This window comes from Heterodontus francisci, chromosome 17 (assembly GCF_036365525.1).
Source record: "Heterodontus francisci isolate sHetFra1 chromosome 17, sHetFra1.hap1, whole genome shotgun sequence".
NCBI lineage: Eukaryota > Metazoa > Chordata > Chondrichthyes > Heterodontiformes > Heterodontidae > Heterodontus > Heterodontus francisci.
In genome coordinates, this window is record NC_090387.1 from 92,970,181 (window position 1) to 92,994,860 (window position 24,680).

Sequence of the window (24,680 nt, forward strand, 5' to 3'; positions counted from 1 at the left end):
TAATCCCATATTCCTACCCACATCCCCACCTGTCCCTATATTTCCCCTACCACCTGCCTATACTAGGGGCAATTTATAATGGCCAATTTACCTATCAACCTGCAAGTCTTTGGCATGTGGGAGGAAACCGGAGCACCCGGAGGAAACCCACGCAGACACAGGGAGGACTTGCAAACTCCACACAGGCAGTACCCAGAATTGATCCTGGGTCGCTGGAGCTGTGAGGCTGCGGTTGCTAACCACTGCGCCACCGTGCCATCTTTAATAATAGCTTCTAACATTTTCCCCTAGACAGATGTTAAGCTGGCCTGTAGTTTCCTGCTTTCTGTCCCCCTCCCTTTTTGAATAAAGGAGTTACATTTGCTATTTTCCAATTGAGCGGGACCTTTCTCGAATCTCGGGAATTTTGGAAAATTAAAACTAGCGCATCAACTATCTCACTAGCCACTTCTTTTAATACTCCAAATGAAGTCCATCAGGACTCGGGGACTTGTCAGCCCAGAGCTCCAACAATTTGTTCAGTACCATTTCCCTGGTGATTGTAATTTTATTGAGTTCCTCCCTCCCTTCCATTTCCTGACTTACAGCTAATACTGGGATGTTACCTGTATCCTCATATTGAAGACTGATGCAAAAGATCTGTTCAGTTCTTCTGCCAGTATACCTGCTAGATGGTGTACACTGCTGCCGCTGTGCATTGGTGATGGAGGGAGTGAATGTTTTAAGGTGGTGGTTGGGGTGCCAATCAAGCGGCTGCTTTGTCCTGGATGGTGCCCAGCTTCTTGAGTGTTGTTGGAGCTAAACTCATCCAGGCAAGTGGAGAGTATTCCATCACATTTCTGACTTGTGCCTTGTAGATGGTAGACAGGCAATAGGGAGACAGAAGATGAGTTACTTTATGCAGAATTCCCAGCCTCTGACCTGCTCTTGTAGCTACAGCACTTGTGTGGCTGGTCCAGTTCAATTTCTGGTCAATGGTAACCCCCAGGATGTTGATAATGGGGGATTTAGCGATGGTAATGCCATTGAACATCAAAGAGAGATGGTTAGATTCTCTCTCGTTTAAGATAGTCATTGCCTGGCACTTGTGTGGCATGAATGTTACTTGCCACTTATCAGCCCAGCCCGTGCTGTAAATGTCTATGGTTCTATGAAGTCTTCAAGATCACTGCATGACTGCAGTTCTGATCTGTTGCGCATCTCCTATTTTAATCGCCCCATCATTGATGGCTGTGCCTTCAATTGAGCTTTAGCTTTAGAATTCCTTTGATAAACACTTTAAGATGCTCCTTAAAACCACCCTTTTTGGCCAAGCTTTTGCCTATTTGTCCTGAGATGATCTTATGTTTGATGTACAAATTCTTTTGCTTAGTCTCCTCTGAAATTCCTTGGAATGTTTTTCTATGTTAAAGTTGCTTATATAAATACAAGAGACAAAGATAGAGAGCAAGCCAAACAGAGTTGGACAGGCAGAGACATGGCGCTGGGCTGAGACTGGGATAGGGAAAGTGAGAGAGTTAACCCCCAAGTGTTGCACAGTGACTGAGTGTACCCACGAGTGCTGTGCCCAGTCTTACACAGTGACAGACTGTACCCGCCAGTGTAACACAGCGACAAACCCATAAGGTCACATACCTGAAAGATTAACTCTGCTTCTCTCTGCACAGATGTTGTCTGACCTGAGTATTTCCAGCACTTCCTGTTTTTATTTAAGATTTCCAGCATCTGCAGTATTTTCCTTTATTACCATAACTACCAGTGCTGTGCCGCAGTGTGAGGCAGTGGTAGTCGCATACCAACCACTGTTGTACATAAGCTGGGGCCATATTCATTGCTCTGAGTTTGTCTTTAATATGACCCTTTCTTCCTTTCCTTGCAGCATGCCCGTTCCCTGGAGGGATATGTGGGATTCGCAAACCTCCCAAATCAAGTGTATAGGAAGTCGGTGAAACGGGGGATTTGAGTTCACACTGATGGTTGTGGGTGAGTCTTGCGGGCGATGATTGGGAAATAAACATTTTTGTGACATGATGCGAAGAGCCCGTGGTGGCGGGCCATGTTAGAAACGCTGTGTGAAAGCTGATTGGGGACGGTCAGGGTGATGGTGTGGGGAAGGGGAATTGGGGACGGTCCAGGTCAGGTGATGGTGAGGGGAAGGGGAATTGGGGACGGTCCCGGTCAGGTGATGGTGTGGGGAAGGGGGATTGGGGACGGTCCAGGTCAGGGTGATGGTGAGGGGAAGGGGAATTGGGGACGGTCCGGTCAGGTGATGGTGTGAGGAAGGGGGATTGGGGACGGTCCAGGTCAGGTGATGGTAAGGGGAATTGGGGACGGTCCCGGTCAGGTGATGGTGTGGGGAAGGGGGATTGGGGACGGTCCAGGTCAGGTGATGGTGTGGGGAAGGGGAATTGGGGACGGTCCAGGTCAGGGTAATGGTGTGGGGAAGGGGAATTGGGGACGGTCCGGTCAGGGTGATGGCGTGGGGAAGGGGAATTGAGGACGGTCCAGGTCAGGGTAATGGTGTGGGGAAGGGGAATTGGGGACGGTCCAGGTCAGGGTAATGGTATGGGGAAGGGGAATTGGGGACGGTCCGGTCAGGTGATGGTGTGGGGAAGGGGAATTGGGGACGGTCCAGGTCAGGGTGATGGTGTGGGGAAGGGGAATTGGGGACGGTCCAGGTCAGGGTAATGGTGTGGGGAAGGGGAATTGGCGACGGTCCGGTCAGGTGATGGTGATGGTGTGGGGAAGGGGAATTGGGGACGGTCCGGTCAGGGTAATGGTGATGGTGTGGGGAAGGGGAATTGGGGACGGTCCAGGTCAGGGTAATGGTGTGGGGAAGGGGAATTGGGGACGGTCCAGGTCAGGGTAATGGTGTGGGGAAGGGGAATTGGGGACGGTCCGGTCAGGTGATGGTGTGGGGAAGGGGAATTGGGACGGTCCGGTCAGGGTAATGGTGATGGTTTTGGGGAAGGGGAATTGGGGACGGTCCGGTCAGGGTAATGGTGATGGTGTGGGGAAGGGGAATTGGGGACGGTCCGGTCAGGGTAATGGTGATGGTGTGGGGAAGGGGAATTGGGGACGGTCCGGTCAGGGTAATGGTGTGGGGGGAAGGGGAATTGGGGACGGTCCGGTCAGGGTAATGGTGTGGGGAAGGGGAATTGGGGACGGTCCGGTCAGGCTAATGGTGTCGGGAAGGGGAATTGGGGACGGTCCAGGTCAGGTGATGGTGTGGGGACGGTCCAGGTCAGGTGATGGTGTGGGGAAGGGGAATTGGGGACGGTCCAGGTCAGGTGATGGTGTGTGGGAGGGGGATTGGGGACGGGCGTGCTGATGGCCCTGGGGAAGGGGATTGGGGACGGTCGGAGCGATGGTGTGGGGGAGGGGGATTGTGGACGGTCGGGGTGATGGTATGTGGGAGGGGGATTGGGGTCGGTCGGGGTGATGGTCTGGGGGGGTGGATTAGGGATGGTCGGGGCGATGGCGTGGGGGAGGGGGATTGGGGACGGTCGGGGCAATGGGGTGGAGGAGGGGGATTGGGGGACGGTCGGGGCGATGGCCTGGGGGAGGGGGATTGGGGACGGTCGGGGCGATGGCGTGGGGGAGGGGGATTGGGGACGGTCGGGGCGAAGGGAAGGGGGATTGGGGAAGGTCGGGGCGATGGCGTGGGGGAGGGGGATTGGGGACGGTCGGGGGCGATGGCGTGGGGGAGGGGGATTGGGGACGGTCGGGGCGAAGGGAAGGGGGATTGGGGAAGGTCGGGGGGAGGGGGGTCGGGGCGATGGTCTGGGGGGGTGGATTAGGGACGGTCGGGGCGATGGTGTGGGGGGAGGGGGATTGGGGACGGTCGGGGCGATGGCGTGGGGGAGGGGGATTGGGGACGGTCGGGGCGATGGTGTGGGGTAGGGGAACGGTTGGGGCGAAGGTGTGTGGGAGGGGGGATTGGGGACGGTCGGGCTGATGGCGTGGGGGAGGGGGATTGGGGACGGTCGGGGCGATGGTGTGTGGGAGGGGGATTGGGGACGGTCGGGCTGATGGCCTGTGGGAGGGGGATTGGGGACGGTCGGGGCGATGGCGTGGGGGAGGGGGATTGGGACGGTCGGGGCGATGGCGTGGGGGAGGGGGATTGGGGACGGTCGGGGCGATGGCGTGGGGGAGGGGGATTGGGGACGGTCGGGGCGATGGGGTGTTGGGAGGGTGATTGGGGACGGTCGGGCAGATGGCCTGGGGAGGGGGATTGGGGACGGTCGGGGCGATGGGTGTGGGTGAGGGGGGATTGGGGATGGTCGGGGCGATGGTGTTGGGGAGGGGGATTGGGGACGGTCGGGGCGATGCCCTGGGGGAGTGGGATTGGAGACGGTCGGGGCGATGGCCTGGGGGAGGGGGATTGGAGACGGTCGGGGTGATGGCCTGGGGAAGGGGGATTGGAGACGGTCGGGGCAATGGCCTGGGGGAGGGGGATTGGGGACGGTCGGGGCGATGGTGTGGGGAGGGGGATTGGAGACGGTCGGGGCGATGGCCTGGGGGAGAGGGATTGGAGACGGTTGGGGTGATGGCCTGGGGAAGCGGGTTTGGTGACGGTCGGCGGGATGGCCTGGGGGAGGGGGATTGGGGAGGTCGGGGCGATGGTGTGTGGGAGGGGGATTGGGGACGGTCGGGGGCGATGGTGTGTGGGAGGGGGATTGGGGACGGTCGGGCGGATGGTGTGTGGGAGGGGGATTGGGGACGGTCGGGGCGATGGTGTGTGGGAGGGGGGTTGGGGGACGGTCGGGGCGATTGCGTGGGGGAGGGGGGTTGGGGACGGTCGGGGCGATTGCGTGGGGGAGGGGGATTGGGGACGGTCGGGGCGATGGCCTGGGGGAGTGGGATTGGAGACGGTCGGGGCGATGGCCTGGGGGAGGGGGTTTTGGAGACGGTCGGGCTGATGGCCTGGGGGATTGGGATTGGAGACGGTCGGGGCGATGGCCTGGGGGAGGGGGATTGGAGACGGTCGGGGCGATGGCCTGGGGGAGGGGGATTGGAGACGGTCGGGGCGATGGCCTGGGGGAGGGGGATTGGAGACGGTCGGGGCGATGGCCTGGGGGAGGGGGATTGGAGACGGTCGGGGCGATGGCCTGGGGGAGGGGGATTGGAGACGGTCGGGGCGATGGCCTGGGGGAGGGGGATTGGAGACGGTCGGGGCGATGGCCTGGGGGAGGGGGATTGGAGACGGTCGGGGCGATGGCCTGGGGGAGGGGGATTGGAGACGGTCGGGGCGATGGCCTGGGGGAGGGGGATTGGAGACGGTCGGGGCGATGGCCTGGGGGAGGGGGATTGGAGACGGTCGGGGCGATGGCCTGGGGGAGGGGGATTGGAGACGGTCGGGGCGATGGCCTGGGGGAGGGGATTGGAGACGGTCGGGGCGATGGCCTGGGGGAGGGGGATTGGAGACGGTCGGGGCGATGGCCTGGGGGAGGGGGATTGGAGACGGTCGGGGCGATGGCCTGGGGGAGGGGGATTGGAGACGGTCGGGGCGATGGCCTGGGGGAGGGGGATTGGAGACGGTCGGGGCGATGGCCTGGGGGAGGGGGATTGGAGACGGTCGGGGCGATGGCCTGGGGGAGGGGGATTGGAGACGGTCGGGGCGATGGCCTTGGGGGAGGGGGATTGGAGACGGTCGGGGCGATGGTGTGGGGGAGGGGGATTGGGGACAGTCGGGGCGATGGTGTGGGGGAGGGGGATTGGAGACGGTCAGGGTGATGGCCTGGGGGAGGGGGATTGTGGACGGTCAGGGTGATGGCCTGGGGGAGGGGGATTGGGGACGGTCAGGGTGATGGCCTGGGGGAGGGGGATTGGAGACGGTCGGGGCGATGGCGTGGGGGAGGGGGATTGGGGACGGTCGGGGCGATGGCGTGGGGGAGGGGGATTGGGGACGGTCGGGGCGATGGCGTGTGGGAGGGGGATTGGGGTCGGTCGGGGCGATGGTGTCGGGGAAGGGGATTGGGGATGGTCGGGGCGATGGTGTGTGGGAGGGGGATTGGGGACGGTCGGGTTGATGGTCTGGGGGGGTGGATTAGGGATGGTCGGGGCGATGGCGTGTGGGGAGGGGGATTGGGGACGGTCGGGGCAATGGGGTGGAGGAGGGGGATTGGGGACGGTCGGGGCGATGGCCTGGGGGAGGGGGATTGGGGACGGTCGGGGCGTGGGGGAGGGGGATTGGGGACGGTCGGGGCGAAGGGAAGGGAGATTGGGGAAGGTCGGGGGGAGGGGGATCGGGGTTGGTCGGGGCGATGGTCTTGTGGGGTGGATTAGGGACGGTCGGGGCGATGGCGTGGGGGAGGGGGATTGGGGACGGTCGGGTCAATGGCGTGGGGGAGGAGGATTGGGGACGGTCGGGGCGATGGTGTGGGGTAGGGGAACGGTTGGGGCGAAGGTGTGTGGGAGGGGGGATTGGGGACGGTCGGGCTGATGCGTGGGGGAGGGGGATTGGGAGGGTCGGGGCGATGGTGTGTGGGAGGGGGATTGGGGACGGTCGGGCTGATGGCCTGTGGGGAGGGGGATTGGGGGACGGTCGGGGCGATGGCGTGGGGGAGGGGGATTGGGACGGTCGGGGCGATGGCGTGGGGGAGGGGGATTGGGGACGGTCGGGGCGATGGTGTGTGGGAGGGTGATTGGGGACGGTCGGGCAGATGGTGTTGGGGAGGTGGATTGGGACGGTCGGGGCGATAGTGTTGGGGAGGGGGATTGGGACGGTCGGGGGCGATGGTGTTGGGGAGGGGGATTGGGGACGGTTGGGGCGATGGTTGTTGGGGAGGGGGATTGGGGACGGTCGGGGCGATGGTGTGGGGAGGGGAATTGGAGACGGTCAGGCGATGCCCAGGGGGAGAGGGATTGGAGACGGTCGGGGTGATGGCCTGGGGAAGGGGGTTTGGAGACGGTTTGGGCGATGGCCTGGGGGAGGGGGATTGGGGAGGTCGGGGTGATGGTGTGTGGAAGGGGGGTTGGGGACGGTCGGGGCGATTGCGTGGGGGAGGGGGATTGGGGACGGTCGGGGCGATGGTGTGGGGAGGGGGATTGGAGACGGTCGGGGCGATGGCCTGGGGGAGTGGGATTGGAGACGGTCGGGGCGATGGCCTGGGGGAGGGGGTTTGGAGACGGTCGGGCTGATGGCCTGGGGGATTGGGATTGGAGACGGTCGGGGCGATGGCCTGGGGGAGGGGGATTGGAGACGGTCGGGGCGATGGCCTGGGGGAGGGGGATTGGAGACGGTCGGGGCGATGGTGTGGGGTAGGGGAACGGTTGGGGCGAAGGTGTGTGGGAGGGGGGGATTGGGGACGGTTGGGCTGATGGCGTGGGGGAGGGGGATTGGGGACGGTCGGGGCGATGGCGTGTGGGAGGGGGATTGGGGACGGTCGGGCTGATGGCCTGTGGGAGGGGGATTGGGGACGCTCGGAGCGATGGCGTGGGGGAGGGGGATTGGGGACGGTCGGGGCGATGGCGTGGGGGAGGGGGATTGGGGACGGTCGGGGCGATGGTGTGTGGGAGGGTGATTCGGGACGGTCGGGCAGATGGCCTGGGGAGGGGGATTGGGGACGGTCGGGGCGATGGTGTGGGGGAGGGGGATTGGGGATGGTCGGGGCGATGGTGTTGGGGAGGGGGATTGGGGACGATCGGGGCGATGGTGTGGGGGAGGGTGATTGGGGACGGTCGGGGCGATGCCCTGGGGGAGTGGGATTGGAGACGGTCGGGGCGATGCCCTGGGGGAGTGGGATTGGAGACGGTCGGGGCGATGGCCTGGGGGAGAGGGATTGGAGACGGTTGGGGTGATGGCCTGGGGAAGGGGGTTTGGAGACGGTCGGGTGGGATGGCCTGGGGGAGGGGGATTGGAGACGGTTGGGGCGATGGCCTGGGGGAGGGGGATTGGGGACGGTCGGGGCGATTGCGTGGGGAAGGGGGTTGGGGACGGTCGGGGCGATTACGTGGGGGAGGGGGATTGGGGACGGTCGGGGCGATGGCCTGGGGGAGTGGGATTGGAGACGGTCGGGGCGATGGCCTGGGGGAGGGTGATTGGAGACGGTCGGGCTGATGGCCTGGGGGATTGGGATTGGAGACGGTCGGGGCGATGGCCTGGGGGAGGGGGATTGGAGACGGTCGGGGCGATGGCCTGGGGGAGGGGGATTGGAGACGGTCGGGGCGATGGCCTGGGGGAGGGGGTTTGGAGACGGTCGGGGCGATGGCCTGGGGGAGGGGGATTGGAGACGGTCGGGGCGATGGCCTGGGGGAGGGGGATTGGAGACGGTCGGGGCGATGGCCGGGGGGAGGGGATTGGAGACGGTCGGGGCGATGGCCTTGGGGGAGGGGGATTGGAGACGGTTGGGGTGATGGTGTGGGGGAGGGGGATTGGGGACGGTCGGGGCGATGGTGTGGGGGAGGGGGATTGGAGACGGTCAGGGTGATGGCCTGGGGGAGGGGGATTGTGGACGGTCAGGGTGATGGCCTGGGGGAGGGGGATTGGAGACGGTCGGGGCGATGGTGTGGGGGAGGGGGGATTGGGGACGGTCGGGGCGATGGTGTGGGGGAGGGGGATTGGGGACTTTCAGGGTGATGGCCTGGGGGAGGGGGATTGGAGATGGCCGGGCTGATGGCCTGGGGGAGGGGGATTGGGGACGGTCGGGGCGATGGTGTGGGGGAGGGGGATTGGCGACGGTCGGGGCGATGGTGTGGGGGAGGGGGATTGGGGACGGTCGGGGCGATGGTGTGGGGGAGGGGGATTGGGGACGGTCGGGGCGATGGTGTGGGGGAGGGGGATTGGGGACGGTCGGGGCGATGGTGTGGGGGAGGGGGATTGGGGACGGTCTGGGTGATGGTGTGGGGGAGGGGGATTGGGGACAGTCAGAGTGATGGTGTGGGGGAGGGGGATTGTGGACAGTCAGAGTGATGGGGTTGGGGAGGGAGATTGGGGACAGTCAGAGTGATGGTGAAGGGGAGGGGGATTGGGGACGGTCAGGGTGATGGTGTGGGGGAGGGGGATTGGAGACGGTTGGGGTGATGGTGTGGGGGAGGCGGATTGGGGACGGTCCGAGTGATGGTGTGGGGGAGGGGGATTGGGGACGGTCAGAGTGATGGCCTGGGGGAGGGGGATTGGGGCCGGTCAGGGTGATCTGGCCATGGAGAGCTGTGATGGGTTAGCAAGAGTAATGCGACAAACAGCTGACACCTGTTTACTTATTGGGTATTTTTTGGTATTGCTCGCTATTTGGGAGCTGACTGCCATGGTTTTACAATGTGAGCTATTGAGCAGTGAGCTGAGATAGTGAGTTTGAAATTGGAGAAACGAGTACAAACCTTTCATGATATTTGGCTCTCCTAAAAATCCAGTCTCTCATTTGTTTTCGTTCCTCCCTACTCTCTCTGCTCTAATCTCTCCAAAAACAGAATCGGTTAATATTTTTGCCTGTTTTTATTTACTTTCATGTTCCTGTCAGTAAGATTACAAGCTCATGTCACTGTTGGGCCTTGTGTGTTGCACTGGATGGTGTTGCACCTTTCTGAGGAAAGCCCTTGTCCTGGTCCCACTATCCTGTATTTTCCAGCACTGCTCCCCTCGCACTGCTCCCTCTTCATGTAGAATTACATAGAATTTACAGCACAAAAACAGGCCATTCAGCCCAATTAGTCCATGCCGTGTTTAGTTCCAAACACACCTCATCTCACCACTCTTTTTCTAACCCTATTGGCACCGCCTCCTATTCCTTTCTGTCATGTGCTTATCCAGCTTCCCCTTAAATGAATCTGCTGTTTGCCCCAGCTGCGGTGTGAGTTCCACATTCTAACCAATCTCTGGGTAAGAAAGTTTCTCTTGAATTCCCTGTTGGAATGATTGATTATCTTATTTGTGGTCCCTAGTTCTGATCTACTTGTGGGGAGAAGCATCTTCTCTAGGTCTACCCTACCTTCTTATAATCCCAAAGACCTTTATCAGGTCATCCCTTAGTCTTCCCTTTTCTAGAGAAAAGAGCCCCAGTGTGTTCACTCATTGTATTTCAGACTTCTCACAATATTTTTTCTTCATGCCTGAATCAGCAAGGCCATTTCTAAGGGGAAACTTCCAGTGAACTGCCACACGTCACACTGAGGCAAGTGGTTTAAAACATAGAAATGTAGAAGGAGGCCATTCGGCTCATCATGTCCATGCCTGTTTAATAGAAATCCGGTAGCAAATTAATCCCTTTTTTACCCTAAATAAAGTCGAAAAATGCTGGAAATACTCAGGTCAGGCAGCATCTGTGGAGAGAGAAGCAGAGTTAACGTTTCAGGTTAGTGACCTTTCATCAGAACTGGCAAAGGTTAGAAATGTAATAGGTTTTAAGCAAAAGATAACAAAAGGGAAGGTGTTGATAGAACAGGATCACAGAGAATAACTGACCGGAAGGTCATGGAGCAAAGGCGCGAAGGGTGTGTTAATGGTGTGCTGAAAGACAGAGCGTTAGTGCAGAGAGGGTATTAAATGGTGGAATAATGAACAGCCCTGGCCAAAAGCACAAACATGAAAAAAAAAGTGGGCAGGCACATGTTAAAAAAAAAAGAATAATGAAACAAACTAAAATAAAAATAAATAAAAATTAAAAAAAAAAAGAGGGGCCAGTCATGCTCTGAAATAATTGAACTCAATGTTCAGTCCGGCAGGTTGTAGTGTGCCTAATCGGTAAATGAGATGCTGTTCCTCGAGCTTGCGTTGATGTTCACTGGAACACTGCAGCAATCCCAGGACAGAGATGTGGGCATGAGAGCAGGGGGGAGTGTTGAAATGGCCAGCGACAGGAAGCTCGGGGGTCACGTTTTCGGACTGAGCCGAGGTGTTCTTCAAAGCGGTCACCCAGTCTGCATTTGGTCTCTCCAATGTAGAGGAGACCACATTGTGAGCAGCCTTTTTTACCCTGCTGTTACACACTGTGAAAATGTTAACACGCACACATGAATTTTTAGATAGCTGCCACATTGGCGCATGGCATGTTAAGGATTAAAGTGTAAATTGTATTCATTGTTATGTGCAGTATCATAGCAAATGACCAAGTAATATGGTAATTTTGGTAAATCAGACCATTTTCTGAAACTAAAACAAGTTTCTGAATTTTAGTGTCATTGTTTGGATTGCTTTAATTAGATTCTGGAAAAGTATCGATCTGGATGTTTCAGGTCCATAGCGATTTATCCTGACTGTGGAGAACCAAAAATATAACAAAAAAAAACATTAGCTAGCTGTACATGGCCCAGGGTGCTTCTAATACTGTGACTGAAAGCAGACCTGTTAGAATAGGTAAGTGCCTTAAAGAAAACCCAAACTCTCAGCAGCCCTAATTATTTTTATCACCCTGGATGAATGGGAAGTGAAGATCATTTCCCCTGGTGGGTTAGTTAGGTTCTCCCAGTGATAGTCTTCAGTCTGTACTTCCCTTGTTACTGCTTTGCCAACTAGTGGGAATGATTTTTCACAACTTATCTTCTCCAAGCCCTCAAAATGCCCTCTTGCTGACAACAGATGGATAAGTCAGCCTAACATAATAAGTTTAGGTGATCTGCAGTAATGTTGGAACAACTTCCATTATCTCAAGTTGAAGTGATATGCAAGAAATCCCGATTCACAAATGGGTCCATCCAGCTCCAAAGCACATCCCTCAGCTGCCCTGTGAATGTAATCCATTGACAGCCAAATTTAACTGCATAGTGGCTTTTAATATATCTCTTTGGCCTCCTTGTCTCGAGAGACAATGGGTAAGTGCCTGGAGGTGGTCAGTGGTTTGTGGAGCAGCGCCTGGAGTGGCTATAAAGGCCAATTCTAGAGTGACAGGCTCTTCCACAGGTGCTGCAGAAAAACTTGTTTGTTGGGGCTGTTACACAGTTGGCTCTCCCCTTGCGCTTCTGTCTTTTTTCCTGCCAACTGCTAAGTCTCTTCGACTCGCCACACTTTAGCCCCGACTTTATGGCTGCCCGCCAGCTCTGGCGATCGCTGGCAACTGACTCCCACGACTTGTGATCAATGTCACAGGACTTTGTGTCGCGTTTGCAGACGTCTTTAAAGCGGAGACATGGACGGCCGGTGGGTCTGATACCAGTGGCGAGCTCGCTGTACAATGTGTCCTTGGGGATCCTGCCATCTTCCATGCGACTCACATGGCCAAGCCATCTCAAGCGTCGCTGACTCAGTAATGTGTACAAGCTGGGGATGTTGGCCACCTCGAGGGCTATTATACCAAGAACCATCTATGCTGAGAAGGTCAATGACCCCAAATTGTGACAGGAGCTTTCTGAAAACCCAACATCTACTCTGTTTCTCTCAAAAATCCAATTCAGTAAGCCGAGCGCAAGCTGCCCTTCATATATTCCTGCTTACTGTCCCTCATTAGCCTGGCCATCAGGTTTTTATTCATTCTAACCAGTATTATGGACTTCAGGCCTTTACCTGTAACTGAGTTGACTAAATGGTCTGTAACTTCCTGAATTATCCTTTTTCTCTTCCTTGAGCAGGGCTGTAACATTTCTTACCCTTCAGTCTTTTGGCACAATTCCTAGTTCCCAACATTTTTGGAAAATTTGTGGTTACTGTCTGCACTATCTCCTCCCTAGCCACATTCAGGAAAACAGGCTTGCATTTATACAGCGTCGTTCACCATGTCAAAATGACGCAAAGCACTTTGCAGCCAGTGAAGTACTTCTGAAGTGTAGAAACGTTTGTAATATAGGAAATGCAGCAAGCATTTATGCACAGCAAGATCCCACAAACAGCGATGTGACAATGACCAGTTATTCTGAATTTAGTGATGTCGGTTGAAGGATAAATATTGGCAAGGGGACTATTCTGGGATGGATACCATCTGGGACTGGGTTTTGTTCTATTGTTTGTTCCATTATTTTTGTTTTTCTTCTGCATCTGAAGGTTCCCCAAACTGAGGCAGATACTTATGACATATTCCCTTACTATCAAATACAAGATGAGCCACTCCATTTCAAGTGATACAAGCCCTTTTTGGATTTCCTTTTTCTTAAAAAAAAATCTTTCCTATTTCCCTTTTATATTGCTGTCTAGTCTTTCATGTCCCCGCTTACACTTTCTAATCTTCTCCCTACTTTTTTATATTTCTCATCATTTCCTTTTTGCATTTTTCCCCCTTTTATTTATCGTTTTTGCCCTGAACTCTAGTTATCCAAGGATCCCTTGCCTTTGATCATCTTTATCCCTATAGGAATGTATTTAACCTGAACTGTATCTATCTCGTATTTAAGTACCTTCCACTGCTGGCTCCCCTCTTCACACTTCAGTTACATCATTTCCAGTCCAATTCTTTGCTTAAACTCCTCAGTCTGACTCTAGTTTAGTTCTGGCCAGAATTTGCCAACTGTTCTCTTTCTTTCAGGTTTCCTCCTCGTCCTGCCTCATTATCCAGAAGTAGCCAACACTGTAGCCTTTCTATTTGGACATGCAACTAACTGATTAAAGGAACAGCCCTGGATACATTCTATGATCCCTTCATATTTAGATCAAAAACTTTTGTTTTTTCCCCAGTGTGAGTCCCTATTTAGTTCTCGCTATAACCCTCTAATTTACATCCTTGCTTTCTTTCCCACTACTTCCTGGTCTATAATGTGCTCCCAATATGATAACATTCCTGAGTTTTTAGCTCAATCCAGAGGATTCTCTTAGCACCTCCGAAAAATAAAAACCTTTCTTTCTGTGGTTGTAACCATGTCTTTAGTTAATCAGGCCATGTCATGCTAGATGCCCACCTGCCAAGAATGAGGCACATTAATTTTTGTCATGAACATTGATTTTAAATTCTTACTGGTGTGATGAAAGGACTTATTAAACAGATCAGCCGTGGCTGGAAAAGACATTTGCATATTAACAGACAGTGTTTGGAAGCCATTCTCTGACACATTCAACCCACAATGGATTTTTGATCACCAGGCGTTGAAGGTGGGGGAGCTCGCATTCCAGGTTGACTGCTAAGATGGCCGAATACACAAACGGACATTGTCAAACCAGCCAGTTGACTAACCTGCTGGACAACCTGAGTTTTTTGAATTTGTACAAATAGTTTGGGCAGAAAGTTTTTTGCTCCTGGACTGAGAAGACCTCTCTCCTGTCTGCTCCCATCTCTTTCTCGCAAGCCTCTGAATCCACTGAAGACACATGAACCCCGAGAGAGAGACGTCTCCCACAGCGAACAAGATTTAAAAAGAATACTGGGCCCCAACGAAAAGTAAGATATACCTACAATCAAGGACTCTACAGTGAGCTTGAAGAACCGTAACGCAAAAAACCTCCTCAGATATTGCCTCAAACCTTTTCACTTTATTTCTTGTTTTCCTTCTGTCTCTATTTGCATGTGTGTATTGCATGTGCATGCTAGTGTGGGGTGCGTCATGTATCCATAGGCGTTCACCGAATTAGAGTTTAGGTTTACATTTAATAAGTTTCAACTTTTTTTCTTTAAACCTAAGAAAGCCTGTTTGTGCTGGTTTCTTTACCTTATAATTGGAAAGGGGTGAACAAGGATTCACTAAGGGAGATAAAAACAGAGTTTACAATTAAACCCTGTTACAGTAAGACCAGGTGAAGACTAAAGGGGAACCCTAGACCTCTTTCTCACCTGGTCGTAACAGCCACCATCATCTTTCCTTTCCCAATCACCCCTGTTTTGGCCAGGGATGTTGGTTCCCAATCCTGTCTGGCTGAAGTCAGGTTTCTATCAAGATTACAGTGCCAGCTGTGGAAGGGATTGCCACTCATGTGTCGGCCTCTAAAGCCACAACAGATGCTGATCAATCCAGAAGTGACATATACCCCGGGTGCAGTCCATCATCTCCCAAGATGTATGGATGCCACCTCCCTACTACTACAACAACAACAGCAACGTCATGGCCCTCCATTCTAATTAGTGTCTTTAGTTCCATGACTTTATTTCCAATCTTTTACCAATTCTTGCATGATTCTTTCACATGCCTCAAGGTGCCTTTTTTCCTCCTTTCTTAGAGAATCGTGAGGGGAGAGGGTGAACAGCCAGCAGTCGTGGTCCACATCAGAACCAACAATTTAGGTAGAAAGAGGGATGTGGGCATGCAGTCAGAATTTAGGGAACTAAGTAGAAAATTAGCAAGCAGGACCTCAAAAGTAGTAATCTCCAGATTACGCCCAGTGCCATGCGCAAGTGAGTATAGAAATAGGAGGATAAGACAGATGAACACGTGGCTGGAAAGTTGGTGCAGGAGGGAGGGCTTTAGATTCCTTGGACATTGGGACCGGCTCTGGGGGAGATGGGACCTGTACAGGCCAGACAGGTTGCACCCGAACAGAGTCGGGACTGAGTTCCTTGCGGGACATTTTGCCAGTGCTATTGGGGAGAGTTTAAACTAGTTTGGCCAGGGGGATGGGGACCTGAGGGTAGATTCAGTTGGGACAAAATCAGAAGTTAAAATGGAAGGCGGAAAATTAATGGATGAGTCTGGAAGACAGAGGAAACGAAGGTTAGAAAGTAAGAGTGTCTGGCAGTGCTCAAAGGTGTCTACTTTAGTGCAAGGAGTATAGCAAATAAAACAGCTGAGCTGAGGGCACAGATAGACATGTGGCAGTATGATATCGTAGCTATTACAGAAACATGGCTTAAGGATGGACAAGAATGGCAGCTCGACGTTCCTGGTTACAGGGTTTTTAGACGCGATGGGATAAAAAGGGGGGCGGTGGCAATTTTGGTAAAAGAAAAATTACAGCTGTGAGCGGGGATGATACGTTAGAAGGATCATCAAATGAGGCCAAATGGATTGAGCTAAGGAACAAAAAATGGGCAGTCACACAGCTGGAGTGTACTATAGACCCGCAAACAGAGGGCGATAGAAGAGCAAATATGTGAGCAAATCTCTGAGAAGTGCGAAAACAATTAGGCAGTGATAGTACGGATTTTAACTACCCCAATATTAACTGGGATAGTTTTAGTGTGAAAGGAATTGAGGGAGCAGAATTTTTAAGGTGCATTCAGGAGAACTTTTTTGACCAGTATGTAGCAAGTCCAAGAGGGGGCGCAGTTTTGGTCTTTGGTTTAGGAAATGAAGCTGGGCAGGTTGAAGGAGTGGCAGTGGGAAAGCATTTTGGTGGTAGTGATCATAATTAAGTTAGTTTTAACATAATTATGGAAAAGGACAAAGATAGAACAGGAGTTGGAATTCTTATTTGGGGCAAGGCCAATTTTAGTAAGCTGAGGAGGGAGTGAAAGTGGACTGGAAACAGCTACTTGAAGGTAAATCAGTGTCAGTGCAGCGGGAGGCATTCAAAGGGGAGATTCACGGGGTTTAGAGTAAATATGTTCCCACAAAGAGAAAGGGTAGGATGGTCAAATCTAGAGCCTCATAGATGTCCAGGAGCTTACAGGGTAAGATAAGGCAGAAAAGGAAAGCTTATGACTACCACCGAGAACTCAATACTGCAGAAAGCTGAGAGGCGTATAGAAAGTGGAGGGGTGAAATCAAAAAGGAAATTAGGAAAGCATAGGGCATGAAAGAATATTGGCAAGCAAAATCAAGGTGAACCTAAAGATGTTTTATCAATACACTAAGAGTAAGAGGAAAACTAAGGAAAAAGTAGGGCCCATAAAAGACCAAAAAGGTAACCTAGGTGTAGGCGTGGGTGATGTTGGTATGGTTCTTAATGAACTTTGAGTCTGTCTGTGCAAAAGAGGGGATGATGCAGATATTGTAGTAAGGAGGAGGATTGGGAAGTATTAGATGTGATAAACATAGGGAGAGAGGAAGTATTAATAGGATTATCATCCTTGAAAGCTGATGAATCACCAGGGCCAGATGAAATGTACCCCAGGCTGTTAAAAGAAGCCAGGGAGGAAATAGTGGATGCTGTGACCATCATTTTCCAGTGTTCACTTGATACAGGTGTGGTGCTGCAGGATTCATTTTCCTTGCTTTTTTAATAATTAGTCCCTTTTTGGATATGGAAGTCTCTGTCTCAATACTGCATGTGATACAAAGCAATGCTTGTTCCAATAAATTACCTCGTGCCTGTCCTGAGCTACATCTTACCATAGAACCCAGCCAGACTATACTATTCTAGACCACCTACCCCCCTCACTCTATCCATAAATTATTCATGCTCCATATGCACCAAACCAAGGTCCCCCACCTGCTGGAATGCCTATCCCCTCTCTGAAGACATTGGCACTTGTTCAGTTCAGCTGAAACCCATCCCATTTGGAATCACCATCCCTCTGCAGGTTGATGCATCCTGTAAATCCCTAACCTGTCCAGTGCTCGGCATTGTGCTTCAATCTAACCTTAACACCACTGTTTTCTGTCGCTGTTTACAAAGTGAACTACCTCTTCTGGCTGGTCGCCCTTCCTTTTCAGAAACTTTTCCACTCGCCCCTGTTATCTTGGCATCTGAGACTGCTGGTCAGTGCTTCAAATCAGGTGTTTTATCCTCCTAGTTATTGAATCCTGCAATAACCTTAGGGCCTGCATTTATTTGCAATTGTTGCATTAAATATGCACACCTATGTTTACTGCACTGTCAGCCTTTATTGCTTGTCCACCTGAGGAAGGGAGACAGACCCTGAGTTTAATGCCTCATTTGAAAAAGGCACCTCAGACAGTGCAGCATTCCTCCACTACTGCAGTGGGGATACAGCTGTATTATGTGCTTAAATTATAGTTATAACGGGGTCTTTGGGTAACTTATGGGTAATTTAAGGGAGTAAATTTAAGGGTAAGTCATGGCAGGGCAGCTCGGCAGCGTGGAGTGCTCCTCCTGTGCAATGTGGGAAGTCGGGGACACTTCCAGTGTCCGGGGCGAACATGTGTGCAGGAAGTGTCTCCAGCTGCAGCTTTTTGAAATCCGCGTATCGATTCTGGAGCAGTGGCTGGGGACACTGTGGAGCATCCGCGAGACTGAGATCATAGTGAATAGCGCATAGAGGGAGGTGGTCACACTGCAGGTAAAGACTGCTTAGGCAGAAAGGGAAAGGGCGACCGCCAGACAAAGTAGAAGTATTAGGCGGGTAGTGCAGGAGTCCTCTGGGTCCATCTCCCTATCTAACAGATTTTTCGCTTTGGATACTATTGGGGGAGATAGCTTCTCGGGAATGCAGCAAGCACCAAGTCTATGGCACCACGGGTGGATCAGCTGTACAGGAGGGGAGGAAAAAGGAGTGGAAGAGCTACAGTGATGGGGGATTCTATCGTAAGGGGTACAGATAGGTGTTTCTGTGGCCGCAAATGTGACTCCAGGATGGTATGTTGCCCCCCTGGTGCGAGGGTCAAGGATGTCACAGAGCGGCTGCAGGACATTCTGAAGGGGGAGGGCGAACAATCAGAGGTCGTGGTTCACATTGGTACCAGTGACATAGGTAGAAAGAGGGATGAGGTCCTGCAACAAGAATTTAGGAAGCTAGGTAGCAGATTAAAAAGCAGGACCTCAAAGGTTGTGACCTCTGGATTACTCCTGGTGCCACGTGCTAATGAATATAGGAGTAGGAGGATAGAGCAGATGAATGTGTGGCTGAAGAGATGGTGCAGGAGGGAGGGCTTTAGATTCCTGGATCACTGGGTCTGTTTCTGGCAAAGGTGGGACCTGTACAAGTTGGACGGGTTGCACCTGAACCGGAACGGGACCAACATCCTTACTGGGAGGTTTACTAGTGCTGTTGGGGGAGGTTTAAACTAATTTGGCAGGGGGATGGGATACAGAGTGGAGTAGGGGGTGATGCACATCAAATATAGAAGAGAAACTTAAGTCAGTCTGGAAGGCAAATCAAATATAAACCTGTTAAGGCACGAGCGAATAATGCAAAGCTGGATTGCATCTATTTTGACACAAGGAGTCTTACTAGTAAGGTGGATGAATTGAGGGAATACTCAGCAGGTCTGGCAGCATCTGTGGAGAGAGAAGCAGAGTTAACATTTCAGGTCACTGACCCTTCAGAACTGCAGTATTTTGCTTTTATATTCGATGAATTGAGGGCGTTGATTAACATATGGGAATATGATATTGCTATCACAGAGACATGGTTGAGGGAAGGGCAGGACTGGCAGCTCAGTAGAATCTTAAGGCGTGACGGGAGGTTGTAAAAGAGGAGGTGGTACTGCACTGTTGATCAAGGAGTCAATTACTGCAGTAAGGAGGGATGATATCTTGGAAGATTCCTCAAATGAGGCCATATGGGTAGAATTTAAAAACCAAAAGGGGGCAATCACTTGGCTGGGAGTGTATTACAGGCCTCCAAACAGTTAGGAGAGATAAAGGAGCAGATATGTAGGCAGATCTCAGAGGTGTAAAAATAATAGGGTAATAGGGGATTACAACTTCCCCAATATTAACTGGGATATTAGTGCAAAAGCTTAAAGGGGGCAGAATTCTTAAAGTGCATACAGGAGAGCTTTTTGAGCCAGCGCATAGAAAGTCCTACGAGAGAAGGGGCAGTACTGGACCTAATCCTAGGGAATGAAGCCGGATGAGTGGTAGAAGTGTCAGTGGGAGAACATTTCGGGTATAGTGACCATAACTCTGAGAGATTTAAGGTAGTTATGGAAAAAGGCAAAGATGGACCAGAAATAAAGGTACAAAGGTGCTGGGACCTTTGCTGTTTGTAGTATATATAAATGATTTGGAGGAAATTGTAGCTGGTCTGATTAGTAAGTTTGCGGGCGGCACAAAGGTTGGTGGAGTTGCGGATAATGATGAGGATTGTCAGAGGATACAGCAGGATATATCTTTCGGAGACTTGGGCGGAGAAATGGCAGATGAAGCTTAATCCGGACAAATGTGAGGTAATGCATTTTGGAAGGTCTAATGCAGGTGGGAGGTATACAGTAAATGGCAGAACCCTTAGTAGCATTGACAAGCGGAGAGATCTGGGCGTACAGGTCCACAGGTCACTGAAAGTGGCAATGCAGGTGGATAAGGTAGTCACGAAGGCATACGGCATGCTTGCCTTCATCGGCCGGGGCATAGAGTATAAAAATAGGCAAGTCATGTTGCAGCTGTACAGAACCTTAGTTCGGCCACACGTAGAATATTGCGTGCAATTCTGGTCGTCACACTACCAGAAGGACGTGGAGGCTTTGGAGAGGGTACAGAGGAGGTTTACCAGGATGTTGCCTGGTCTGGAGGGCATTAGCTATGAGGAGAGGTTGGAAAAACTCGGATTGTTTTCACTGGAACGACGGAGGTGGAGGGGCGACATGATAAAGGTTTACAAAGTTATGAGCGGCATGGACAGAGTGGATAGTCAGAAGCTTTTTCCCAGGGTGGAAGAGTCAGTTACTAGGGAACATAGGTTTAAGGTGCGAGGGGCAAAGTTTAGAGGGGATGTGCGAGGCAAGGTTTTTACACAGAGGGTGGTGAGTGCCTGGAACTTGCTGCCAGGGGAGGTGGTGGAAGCAGATACGATAGGAACGTTTAAGAGACATCTTGACAAATATATGAATAGGAAGGGAATAGAGGGATATGGGCCCCAGAAGTGCAGAAGGTGTTAGTTTCGGTAGGCATCAAGATCGGCGCAGGCTTGGAGGGCCGAATGGCCTGTTCCTGTGCTGTACTGTTATTTGTTCTTTGAATTGGGGGCAGGCCAATTTCAATATGATAAAACAGGATCTGGCCAAAGTGGGCTGAGAGCAGCCGCTTGTAGGAAAGTCGATATCAGACCAGTGGGAGTCATTCAAAAAGGAAATAGTGTGTTCAGGGTCAATATGTTCCTGTAAAGGTGAAGGGTAGGACCAACAAATCCAAGGAACCCTGGATGTCTAGGGATATGGAGGATTGGATAAGGGAAAAAAAAAAGGAGGCTTATGGTAGATTCAGAGCACTGAAAACAATGGAGTCCCTAGAGGAGCATAGAAAGTGTAGGGGAGTACTTAATGTAATTAGGAGAGCGAAGAGGGGACATGAAAAAATACTAGCGGACAAGATGAAGGAAAATCCCAAGGCAATTTATAAGTATATTAAGGGCAAGAGGATAACCAAGGAAAGAGTAGGGCCCATGAGGGATCAAAGTGGCAATCTGTGTGTGGAGCCGGATGACTTGGTGAGGTTTTAAATGATTACTTTTCATCTGTGTTCACTATGGTGAAGGACGATGTAGGTATAAGAGATCAGGCAAGGGGGATTGTGATATACTTGAACAAATTAGCATTGAAAGGGAGGAAGTATTAGCTGTTTTATCGGGCTTAAAAGTAGATAAATCCGCAGGCCCAGATGAGATGTATCCCAGGCTGTTATGTGAAGCAAGGGAGGAGATAACAGGGGCTCTGACACAAATTTTCAAATCCTCTCTGGCCACAGGAGAGGTACCAGGGGACTGGAGGACAGTGGATGTGGTACCATTATTCAAGAAGGGTAGCAGGGATAAACCAGATAATTACAGGCCAATGAGTCTAACATCAGTGGTAGGGAAACTATTGGAAAAAATTCTGAGACAGGATTAATCTTCACTTGGAGAAGCAGGGGTTAATCAAGGATAGTCAGCATGGCTTTGTCAGGGGGAGATCATGTCTAACAAACTTGATTGAATTTTTCAAGGAGGTGACTAGATGTGCAGATGAGCGTAAATCAGTTGATGATGTCTGCATGGACTTCAGTAAAACTTTTGATAAGATCCCGCATGGGAGATTGGTTAAGAAGGTAAGAGCCTTCTTAGGATCTTAGATCCCACCAGGTGGGATCCAGGGCAATTTGGCAAATTGATTCCAAAGTTGGCTTAGTGGCAGGAGGCAGAGGGTAACGGTTGAGGCTTATTTTTGCGAGTGGAAGCCTGTGACCAGTGGTACACTGCAGAGATGTGTGCTTGGACCCTTACTGTTTGGAGTGTACATTAATGACTTGGATGTGAATATAGGAGGTATGATCAGTAAGTTCGCAGATGACACGAAAATTGGTGGTGTCGCAAATAGTGAGGAGGAAAGCCTTAGATTATAGGATGATATAGATGGGCTGGTAAGATGGGTGGAGCAGTGGCAAACGGAATTTAATCCTGAGAATTGTGAGGTGATGCATTTTGGGAGGACTAACAAGGCAAGGGAATATACAACAGATGGTAAGACCCTAGGAAGTACAGAGGGACCTTGTCCATAGATCACTGAAGGCAGCAGCCCAGGTAAATAAGATGGTTAGGAAGGCATATGGAATACTTACCTTTGTTAATCGAGGCATAGAATATAAGAGCAAGGAGGTTATGATGGAGCTGTATAAAATGCTGGTTAGGCCACATCTGGAGTACTGGTCACCACATTATAGGAAGGATGTGATTGCACTGGAGAGGGTGCAGAGGAGATTCACCAGGATGGGCTGGAGAGTTTCAGCTATGAAGAGAGACTGGATAGGCTCGGGTTGTTTTCCTTCGAGTAGAGAAGGCTGAGGTGGGACCTGATTGAGGTATACAAAATTATGAGGGGCATAGATAGGTTAGATAGGAAAAAACGTTTTCCCTTAGCGGCGGGTCAATAACCGGGGGCATAGATTTAAGGTAAGAGGCAGGAGGTTTAGAGGGAATTTGAGGAAACATTTTTTCACCCAGAGGGTGGTTGGAATCTGGAAGACAGTGCCTGAAGGGGTGGTTGAGCCAGGAACCCTCACAGCATTTAAGAAGTATTTAGATGAGCACTTGAAACACCATAGCATACAAGAATACTGGCCAAGTGCGGGAAAATGGGATTAGAATAGTTAGGTGCTTGATGGCCGGCACAGACGCGATAGGCCGAAGGGCCTGTTTCTGTGCTGTATCACTCTATGACTCTAATACACAGAATAGATACATTTCAAGGAGAAAGAAAAATTGCAAGGGTGGAACCCGTCATCCATGGTTAACCAAAACAGTTAAAGATAGTATCAAACTGAAAGAAAAAGCCTATAATTGCGCAAAGATGGGAGGCAGGTCAGAAGATTGGACAGAATATAAAAAAAAGCAAAGAATGACTAAAAGATTGATAAGGAAGGTAAAATTAGAGTATGAGAGAAAGCTAGCTAGAAATATAAAGACAGATAGTAAGAGTTTCTATAGATAGGTTAAAAAGAAAAGAGTTAACAAAGTGAGCATTGATCCTATAAAAAGTGAGTCTGGGGAATTAATAATGGATAATAAGGAGGTGGCAGATGAAATGAACAGATATTTTTCATCAGTCTTCACTGTTGAGGATATATGTAACATCCCAGTATTAGCTGTAAGTCAGGAAATGGAAGGGAGGGAGGAACTCAAGAAAATTACATCACCAGGGAAGTGGTACTGAACAAATTGTTGGAGCTGTGGGCTGACAAGTCCCTGAGTCCTGATGGACTTCATCCTAGTGTTAAAAGAAGTGGCTAGTGAGATAGTTGATGCGTTAGTTTTAATTTTCCAGAATCCCCTGGATTCGGGGAAGGTTCCTTTAGATTGGAAAATAGCGAATGTAACTCCTTTATTCAAAATGGGAGGGGGACAGAAAGCAGGAAACTACAGGCCAGTTAGCTTAACATCTGTCTTAGGGAAATGTTAGAAGCTATTATTAAAGATGCTATAGCAGGGCATTTAGCAAAATTCAAGGTAATCAGGCAGAGTCAACATGGTTTTGTGAAAGGCAAATCATGTTTAACCAATTTATTGGAGTTCTTTGACGGAGTTACATGTGCTGTGGATAAAGGGGAACCGGTGGATGTACTGTACTTAGATTTCTAGAAGGCATTTGATAAGGTGCCACATCAAAGGTTATTGCAGAAAATAAAAATTCACGGTGTAGGGGTTAACATATTGGCATGGATAGAAGATTGGTTAGCTAGCAGGAAACAGAGTAGGCATAAATGGGTCATTTTCTGATTGGCAAGATGTAATGAGTGGTATGCCACAGGGATCTGTGCCGGGGCCTCAACTTTTTACAATTTATATAAATGATTTAGATGAAGGGACCGAAGGTATGGTTGCTAAATTTGCTGATGACACAAAGATAGGTAGGAAAGTAACTTGTGAAGAGGACATAAGGAGGCTACAAAGGGATTTAGATAGGTTAAGTGAGTGGGCAAAGACCTGGCAAATGGAGTCTCATGTGCGAAAGTGGGAAATTGTCCATTTTGGCAGGAAGAATAAAAAAGAAGCATATTATATAAATGGTGAGATATTGCAGAGCTCTGAGATGCAGAGGGATCTGGGTGTATGAGTGCATGAATCATAAAAGATTAGTATGCAGGTACAGAACATAATTAGGAAAGCTAATAGAATGTTATCGTTTATTGTGAGGGGAAGTGAATACAAAAGTAAGGAGGTTATGCTTCAGTTATACAGGGCATTGGTGAGACCACATCTGGAGTAATGTGTACAGTACTGGGCTCCTTATTTAAGGAAGGATGTAAATGCATTGGAAGCAGTTCAGAGAAGGTTTACTGGACTAATACCTGGAATGGGCAGGTTGTCTTATGAGGAAAGGTTGGACATGCTAGGCTTGTATCCGCTGGAATTTAGAAGAGTAAGAGGCAACTTGATTGAAACGTATAAGATCCTGATGGGTCTTGACAGGGTGGATGTGGAAAGGATGTTTCCACTTGTGGGAGAATCTAGAACTAGGTGTCACTGTTTAAAAATAAGGGGTCGCCCATTTAAGACAGAGATGAAGAGAATTTTTTTCTCTGAGGGTCGTGAGTCTTTGGAATTGTCTTCCTCAAAAGGTGGTTGAAGCAGAGTCTTTGA

The 24,680-nt window shown here is 51.1% G+C and overlaps 1 pseudogene; it reads left to right on the forward strand.

Moving 5' to 3' along the window:
• Positions 1–24,680, forward strand: part of LOC137378654 (septin-7-like) — a 103,817-nt pseudogene that overhangs the window by 11,743 nt on the left and 67,394 nt on the right.